The 9,343-nt window shown below is 42.7% G+C and overlaps 1 pseudogene; it reads left to right on the forward strand.

The window, feature by feature from the left end:
• The first annotated feature begins 2,329 nt into the window (after positions 1–2,329).
• Positions 2,330–4,327, forward strand: LOC101050565 (NEDD8-activating enzyme E1 catalytic subunit-like; annotated as a pseudogene).
• Positions 4,328–9,343: the final 5,016 nt, after the last annotated feature.

Below are 9,343 nucleotides of genomic sequence, written 5' to 3' on the forward strand. Positions count from 1 at the left end.
TACATGTTAGAGCTTAAAATTTTTTAAAAATTGTTGACATAAACTGATTTTCTAGCACTATTCTCAAAAGGTAATGTTATGGCAAGGGGTAGTAGGAGATATACGGAACTTCTAATCTTAGGAAACTTTGTGATGATGGTAGGAGTGCGAGGTACAGTGTTTCTTGAAAGTCAAGCTGAAGAGTATGTGCGTTAACTGGTAGATGATGAAGGTGTGTAAGAAGTGTGATGATAAAGTAAATGATTTAAGAAAAATTAATATCATGGTACTGAGGAAGGAGTGATTATATTTGGGCAGGATTGAACCTGGCATACCTGTTAAAACAGTGGTAGTAGCCCACCATGAGGGGCGTCTAAAAATCACCTGAGATGCTGCATCAATACTCCTCCTTTCCCCACCCAATTCCGATATGTCAGCCACACCCTTGTAGGTCCCATCCCTGGTTAATAATCACTGCCATGGGAACCTTTACGCTGAGGAGAGTCTGTTCTATGCCTGAGGTGTAGGGGAAGGGAATTCAGAAGTCTGTTGTGATCTTCTAGATGTGAGATACTAGAGACTTGATGTGTTATCATCACATATTTAACCAGTTTAAATAATGATTCCAATGTTATATGTGAACTTTTGCTGGAGGTAGAGCAAAACTTATAATAGATTGTAACAAATGATGACCTTAAAAGCTTATTGCTAGTCACCTGACTAAAATTTGTATTAATTTTCAGTAAAGTCTGTTGCCCCCCCTATTTATTAGAGTTCCTGAACTTTTTTTTTTTTTTTTTTTTTTGAGACGGCGTTTCGCTCTTGTTGCCCAGGCTGGAGTGCAATGGCATGGTCTCGGCTCACTGCAACCTCTGCCTCCTGGGTTCAGGCAATTCTCCTGCCTCAGCCTCCTGAGTAGGAGGGATTACAGGCACATGTCACCATGCCCAGCTAATTTTTTTTAATATTTTTAGTAGAGATGGGGTTTCACCATGTTGACCAGGATGGTCTCGATCTCTTGACCTCGTGATCCACCCGCCTCGGCCTCCCAAAGTGCTGGGATTACAGGCTTGAGCCACCGCGCCTGGCCGAGTTCCTGAACTTTCTACTGAATGTTTGACAGATAAACCCAGCATTTTATTGTGGTCTAATAATTTTCACTGGAAAAACCAACTGTGCTATCTAAACTATACTGCAGGCATTCAGCAGGTTATATACATTTTTATTCTTCAATCTGAATGTCCAGGAACACATTAAAATGAAAAGTAAGGTTGTGCTTCACTCTTTTTAGGTTAACTTTCTCAGAATTAGAAGACAAACTGCCCATTATGAGTGAGATAAGTGTTTCTTTAATCAAAAGAAGTGGCTTACAAAGTCTTGCAATTGCCAGTTCAGGTTTGCCACTTCTAGTTTCTAAATTCTTTACGTTCTTCTCCTATTAGTACTAGCACTAAGGATTATCAAAGTCACACAGTTTAGAACCCAACTTTCTATCTGAGCATCAGGTTTCAGAGAGAGCGAGAAAGAGAGAGAGACTGAGAGAGAGAGAGAGTGTTGTAGGTGGAGGGCAGGGCAAGGCTTAAACCTGAGGCTTACATTTTGTGTGCTTCATTCCTTCTTATTAATGACAATCTGACTATTAGGCCAGTCCAGACAGGCTTATGTACCTTCCTGAAATACAGATGCAGGTGTCCTCTGGTGTACAAAAAAAGATACTACAATAAGAAGAAAATCATACATAAATGGAATTTTCAATTACAGGAACTCAAAAGTACAGATAAATCATAAAGATTTAATCCAATAGGAGTTTGTAGGCTGTTAAAATCAAATTTAGAATTGAGTAAAGGAATTTGGGAATGGGCAAAAGATATACAGAATATTTGACAAATGAATCTCAGAGAACATCCATTTCCTTTATTGCCCCTACTTCTGTGCTCCTTGTTCTCAGATCCTTGTTAATCCTGGAAGGGCCCCAGTTGGGTCAGCCTGTGTCTGCTGTGGGGTGTAGGGTCCAAAGATACGCTCTTAGTCATTTTATGTTCACAGTGATTCATTTTTTGGGAGCTGAAGAAAACTTACTCTAAAAGCCAAGTTGGGGTCAGGGGAGAGAGAATAAGAACAAGTGCTCTGGCAGGCTACGAATAACTTAGAATCAATAGTTTTCAAGTTTCTGACAGAGCCAGGTTAAAGATGTTGGAATTGCAGCAGTTGTACCTACTTGCCAAAGCTGACACACACATCCTTAGACAAACGCACACTTAAATTAAGGCTGCTGAGTTGAATTGTCAAGGGTCCCCCATTCCAGGACTAAAAAAAATTAAAATCCTGGGAGGGAAGAGGGGAGAACAATATGGTGGATGGCGAGGAGCCGGAGAAGAAAAGGAGAATAGGGGAGCTGCTGGCTGAGAAAACGGCTGTTGATGGTGGGTGTGGGGACACTGGAGACTGGGAAGGTCGCTAGAACCATGTAAAGAAGTTCCTCTAGCAATCTGGACCCTTCACACACCCTGATTTCGAACCGAGCACTGAATCTCTCCAGTTCTTGTTAGATACTTGTAAAGTTCTAGTCATGGGAGCTGGCGGCTTAGGCTGTGCGCTCCTGAAAAATCTGGCCTTGTCTGGTTTTAGACAGATTCATGTTATAGATATAGGCACTATAGATGTTTCCAATCTAAATAGGCAGTTTTTATTTAGGCCTAAAGATGTTGGAAGACCTAAGGCTGAAGTTGCTGCAGAATTTCTAAATGCAGAGTTCCTAATTGCAATATAGTTCCACATTTCAGCAAGATTCAAGATTTTAATGACATTTTCTTTCTTTTTTTTGAGACGGAGTTTCACTCTTGTTACCCAGGCTGGAGTGCAATGGCGTGATCTCGGCTCATCGCAACCTCTGCCTCCTGGGCTCAGGCAATTCTCCTGCCTCAGCCTCCTAAGTAGCTGCGATTACAGGCACGCGCCACCATGCCCAGCTAGTTTTTTGTATTTTTAGTAGAGATGGGGTTTCACCATGTTGACCAGAATGGTCTCGATCTCTCGACCTCGTGATCCACCCGCCTCGGCCTCCCAAAGTGCTGGGATTACAGGCTTGAGCCACCGTGCCTGGCCTTTAATGACACTTTCTATCGACAATTTCATATTATTGTCTGTGGACTGGACTGTATCCTAGCCAGAAGGTGGATAAATGGCATGCTGATATCTCTTCTAAAATATGAAGATGGTGTTTTAGATCCAAGCTCCATTATCCCTTTGATAGATGGAGGGACAGAAGGTTTTAAAGGAAATGCCCGGGTGATTCTGCCTGGAATGACTGCTTGTATCGAATGCACGCTGGAACTTTATCCAGCACAGGTTAATTTTCCCATGTGCACCATTGCATCTATGCCCAGGCTACCAGAGCACTATATTGAGTATGCAAGGATGTTGCAGTGGCCTAAGGAGCAGCCTTTTGGAGAAGGTGTTCCATTAGATGGAGATGATCCTGAACATATACAATGGATTTTCCCGAAATCCCTAGAGAGAGCATCACAATATAATATTAGGGGTGTTACATATAGACTCACTCAAGGGGTAGTAAAAAGAATCATTCCTGCAGTAGCTTCCACAAATGCAGTCATTGCAGCTGTGTGTGCCACTGAGGTTTTTAAAATAGCCACAAATGCATACATTCCCTTGAATAATTACTTGGGTTTCAGTGATGTAGATGGGCTGTATACATACACATTTGAAGTGGAGAGAAAGGAAAACTGCCCAGCCTGTAGCCAGCTTCCTCAAAATACTCAGTTTTCTCCATCAGCTAAACTACAGGAAGTTTTGGATTATCTAACCAATAGTGCTTCTCTGCAAATGAAATCTCCAGCCATCACAGCCACCCTAGAGGGACAAAATAGAACACTTTACTTTCAGTCCGCAACCTCTATTGAAGAATGAACAAGGCCAAATCTCTCCAAAACATTGAAAGAATTGGGGCTCGTTGATGGACAAGAACTGGCCGTTGCTGATGTCACCACACCGCAGACTGTACTATTCAAACTTCATTTTATTTCTTAAGGAAAATCTGCACATAATAGAAAACTCATGGAAATAATATACTTTGTGGATGCTAAGAAGTTTAATTGATGTCATTTTCAGCAATAGTGTTGCTGCGATTTGACTTTTTTTGTATAATGAACCACTCTTTTTTAACTTTGTAACTTTCCCTTGAAGACGGGATTTTGGTGTTGGTGCTTGTAAGCATTTTCATTAATAATATGGGAAATGATACCTGGAGAGAGAGATTATGAGGAAATGTATTGCTTCCTTTAGAGGTGGAAGCACACACCCTCTTCTATGTGAAATTTGTTACTATGGTCATAGAATGCATTCCTAGTTTTCATTTGAGCACCCAGATACACAAAAGATGTCCCTTTAAATAAAATAAAGAAGTAAGTTTTAAATAATATTAGATATTACAGTCTGTCATCTGGAGTGTATTGAACATAGGCTATTCCTTTATTTAATATTCATTTAATTGTGGCCATCCAAATGAATATTAATTATTGCAGAATTGATCTTATCCGTAATTTGTAAACGGTGTTATAGCTGAATACCTGTGCATGAAAATGGGCAATATTTTCATCTGTTTACTTGTAGTGCCATAGAGGCCAATATGCACAAAATTAACACCAAGACATGGCTGTTTAAAAAATTTCATGTTCAAACAGTTATCACTGATGTTTTTGCACTATTTATTTATTTATTTTATTTTATTTTTTTGAGACGGAGTTTCGCTCTTGTTACCCAGGCTGGAGTGCAATGGCGCAATCTCGGCTCACCGCAACCTCCGCCTCCTGAGTTCAAGCAATTCTCCTGCCTCAGCCTCCTGAGTAGCTGGGATTACAGGCAAGCGCCACCATGCCCAGCTAATTTTTTTGTATTTTTAGTAGAGACGGGGTTTCACCATGTTGACCAGGATGGTCTCGATCTCTCGACCTCGTGATCCACCCGCCTCGGCCTCCCAAAGTCCTGGGATTACAGGCTTGAGCCACCGCGCCTGGCCTGCACTATTTATTAATAAAATCATATATTGTGTTAAAAAAAATCCTAGGAGAACAATTTTGATGCCCAACAATAGGGAATAGATAAATTTAGTTATGGTTCATCCACGCACACATAGAATGTTGTTCAAGCATTACAAATAGTGTTTATAAGTAAGTTTTACTGACATGAAAAAATACTTGTTATGCAATATTAATTTAAAAACTGCAAAATTAGTATATGTAGTATTAGCTCTGCTTAAGAATGGCATGCATAGGAAGGATGAACAGTTGCAGCACAGGGGATTTTGAGGGCAGGAAACGAGTCTGTATGCTATGGTAATGGTGGCTACACAGCAGTATGCATTTGTTAAAACCCATTGAATGTAAAACAGAAAGAGTGAAACCTAATGTCAACTCAGACTTAATGCATCAATATCAGCTTCTCAGTTGTAAAAAATGCACCACACTAATGCCTGGTGTTAACAGTAGGGGAAACTGTAGGCAAAAGGGGAGAAGGGGAGGGGAGAGAGAATATATGGGGACTCTGTACTTTCTGCTCAATTTTTCTGTAAACCTAAAAGTGCTCTAGAAAGTAAAGTCCATTAATTTTTTGAAACTGAATTTTTAAAAGACTGGAGGGAAATATAACAAAATGTCAGCCAGAGTGTGCCATCCTATGAGATAGTGATAGACTCAGAATTCCTGAGATCAAATTCTGTCTCCTTTACTTATTGCTTAGATAAGTTACTTGAACTGTCTGTTTCAGTTTCCATGTCTATTAAAATGGGAATCATAATAGTACTTATAAGTTTTCTTCAGTAAATCCATATTATTTTGATAATTATGAAAAACTATATATGCATTGTATTATGAATTATATATACGGAAAAATATGTGTGTATATAGTTTGTGTTAGTTGTCTATTGCTGCTTAGCAAGTTATCTTGGCATAAAACCCCAGTAAACTGTTACCTGACAGTTTCTGTGGGTTGGGAAAGTGAGAGTAGCTTAGTTGGGTGGTGCTGGCACAATGTCTCCTGTAAGGTTGCGGCCAGGGCTGCTGTCTTCCGGAGCTGAAGGCCAGAATGGGGCTGGAAGATCTGTTTCTGAGATGGCTCACCGCATGGCTGGCTGGGTGGTATGGGCTTTTGGCAAAAGGTGAAACTCTCCATAGTGCTATTTGAGAGTCCTCACAACATGAGGGCTGGCTTCCTGCAGAGAAAGTGATCCCAGAGAGGGCAAGGTGGAAGCCTCCATAATTTTTTTATGGCCTAGCCTTGGAAGTCACTCACCATCTATTTGTAATAAATAGAATATTGTAGGCTTGATGGTGAGTGACTTCCAAGGCTAGGCCTTAAAAAATTATACATTGTAGGAGAGAATGACACATGGGTGGAAATACTAGGAGGCAAGGATTAGGACCATTGTGAAGGCTGGCTACCGCACATGTACATATGTGTATATCTGTATATATCTATGTGTCCATGTCTGTGTGTGCGTGTATTCGTCACCCCACTGAAGGATTAGGCCAGTGCACTTGCATGGACATTCTTGTCTTGTATATTCTATCAAAAAAAAAAAAAAAAAAAACTCAGGGCTGGGTGCGGTGGCTCATGCCTGTAATCCCAGCACTTTGGGAGGCTGAGGCGGGTGGATCACAAGGTCAAGAGATCGAGACCATCCTGGTCAACATGGTGAAACCCCGTCTCTACTAAAAATACAAAATATCAGCTGGGCATGGTGGCACTTGCCTGTAATCCCAGCTACTCAGGAGGCTGAGGCAGGAGAATTGCCTGAACCCAGGAGGTGGAGGGAGGTTGCGGTGAGCCGAGATCGCGCCATTGCACTCCAGCCTGGGTAACAAGAGCGAAACTCCGTCTCAAAAAAAAAAAAAAAAAAAAAAAAAAAAAACTCAATGTTTTTTGGCTGCCTAGCTCTTGGTCCTAGCAACCTCTTTCTTTCTTTCCTTTTTCCCTCTCTTCCTCCTCCCTTTCTTTCAAGAGATGCTTATTATATACCTATTAAGTGCCAGCGAGCCATGTCTGCCCGGCCCTCCTGCCCTTGCCCTTTAGGCCTGCCTGTTCTCAGATGCTCCTCTACCCTCCACCTCAGCTCTGGTCTCTGCCCACCCTCCACCCATCTGTGCGAGGAGTAACTCAGAAAGCCTAGGCTAGCTACAGATCCCTTGTTATTCTAATGCATCAGTCCGCATGTTCCTGTTAACAGGCAGCTGAGACTGAGTGTGGTGCTTAGCACAATAGCTGGGAAATCACAGAAAAACACACCCAGAACAGCTCAAGAGGGACCTATTCACACAGATCAAAGAGCCTAATATTTTATTCTGAGGTTTTTATTGTCTTATAACTATAAAACTCCAAAGTTCAATAAAAAGTCATCTTGGATAGGTTACTATGATTATTAATGATAGACCACTAATAAATACCCCTGCAAGGCACTTAGGGGCTCACAAAGGGGAATAGCTGAAACACACGGGTCAGCCTCAGCCTCCTTCCCAGTTCAACAGAGGGGCTTCTAAGAGACATGCACATAGGCAGAGAAGAAGCAAAAATTAACAGAAGAATCCAAGAGAGTGAGATCGTCCCTTCTGCATTTGGCAGAAAACCTAAAATACAGTGGCTCATACAAGGAGAGATTCATGTCCCTTTCCTGTGAATAACTGAGGGAGGCACTCCTGGGCTGGCATGATGGCCCTGCTCTGTGGTGTCCTCAGGGATCCAGGCTCTTTCCAGCTCCTGCTCTGCAATCCCTAGGGTGCGACTCTTGTCTTCATGGTCTAAATTGGTGATTAGGTCTCCAATACATCCATATTCTAGGTGACCACTGGAGAAAGAGACAAAGAAATGGGGGCAAAAGCAGGGATCTGCAGCTGGAAGGAGGGTTTCCTGAAGCTGGCACATGTTACTTCATCATTGGCCAGGGCTCAGTCGTGTGGCCACACCTTGATGCAAGGGAGCCTGAGAAGTGTGGCCTCTGCTGCAGGGTTTCAGTGTTCCCAGCTGAAATGTGGGGCTTCTGTACCTCTAATACTGAGGGAGGGGGAGACCAGTAGCAACATCTGCCACAGTGGAGAATGAGGAATCACCGGCAGTCCAGGCCTCAGGCCTCTCCCCATTCCAGCACATCGCCATCTCCCTCTCACCCATAGCATCTCCACTGTGTGTCACAGTTGACAAAAAGCTGCCATGTATGGGACCCATTTTAAATGTATTGCATTTTGACTTTATTAGCATATTACAAATATATTACATACAAGGCAAGCATCTTCATTGGTGACTACTCCCAAGCTTGGGCCCTCCCTGTTGGCCATGAGTTGACTGCTGTGATCAGGTTGGTGTGTGTTCTTCCCAGTCTCTTTCTATCAGGCATGCCTTGAAGAGCTGCTGCTAGCATTGAGGAGAGGTCTGAGGTCTCCACAGAAGGGGCTTCACACCCTGTGCCCGGTGTACAAAGACAGTTAGTTACTTAAACCACCAGACAGTATCCCCCTACCTGTTCCTTGCTGCCTTCTCTCAACCCTCCTGGTATTCACTGAATCTTCACATGGCCCTGCCAGCTCAAAGATCTGGGCCAGTTGCTCTGGTCGAAGCAGGCTTCCCCCTTCATTTCTTTTTCTTGGATCAGGTCTTTTACCAGGCAACTGTCAGGATAACACATGCCCTGGCGCCATCGTAACCTGTGCGCCGAGCCTCCCTTTCCACCTGGACGAACTGGGCTGCCTTCTCAGCAAGGACAGCATCTGCACACCAGCAGCAGTTACTGAGTGCTTGCCCCCTGCCAGGCGCTGCTCTCTGCGCCGTAAAGTCTTAAGTCCTTTGCTCCTCTCACCCACACAGCTAATAAGCACAGCTTTGCTAACAATGCCAGGCTCTGGTCCTGTCTTGGAAATACTGGTTCTGTGGAAGAAAGTTGGGCTGTGGAGTCCCACAGATTTATTTGTTGAATGTTCTCAAGCAAATCACTCAACCTCTGCAAATGGATTCTTGACACCTGCAAAGTGTGAGGAACATTAAAAGAGACAGCATACGAAGCACTTAGCCTAGTGTCTGGTACATAGTGTTACTAATTAATGGCAGTACTTGTTTATGAAAAGTAATTCAATAGTGTCTGATGCGAGAGTAGATTATTTAAAGATCCTGCCCAGCACTCAATCAACTCATTGCAGAGTGCCTGGGGTGGGGAGGAAATACCCTTTCCACATGCTCTCTCTTCAGCCACTGGTTTTCCTTGCTGCTACAATTGGGTCTTTGCCCTAAAATTTTTCCCTTTTCCTTTTAGTGCTTTAAGACATTTCTGATTTAAGTATGCTTTGGTAGTAAATTGAAAATTTTT

This window comes from Saimiri boliviensis, chromosome 5, assembly GCF_048565385.1.
Source record: "Saimiri boliviensis isolate mSaiBol1 chromosome 5, mSaiBol1.pri, whole genome shotgun sequence".
Taxonomy (NCBI): Eukaryota; Metazoa; Chordata; class Mammalia; order Primates; family Cebidae; genus Saimiri; species Saimiri boliviensis.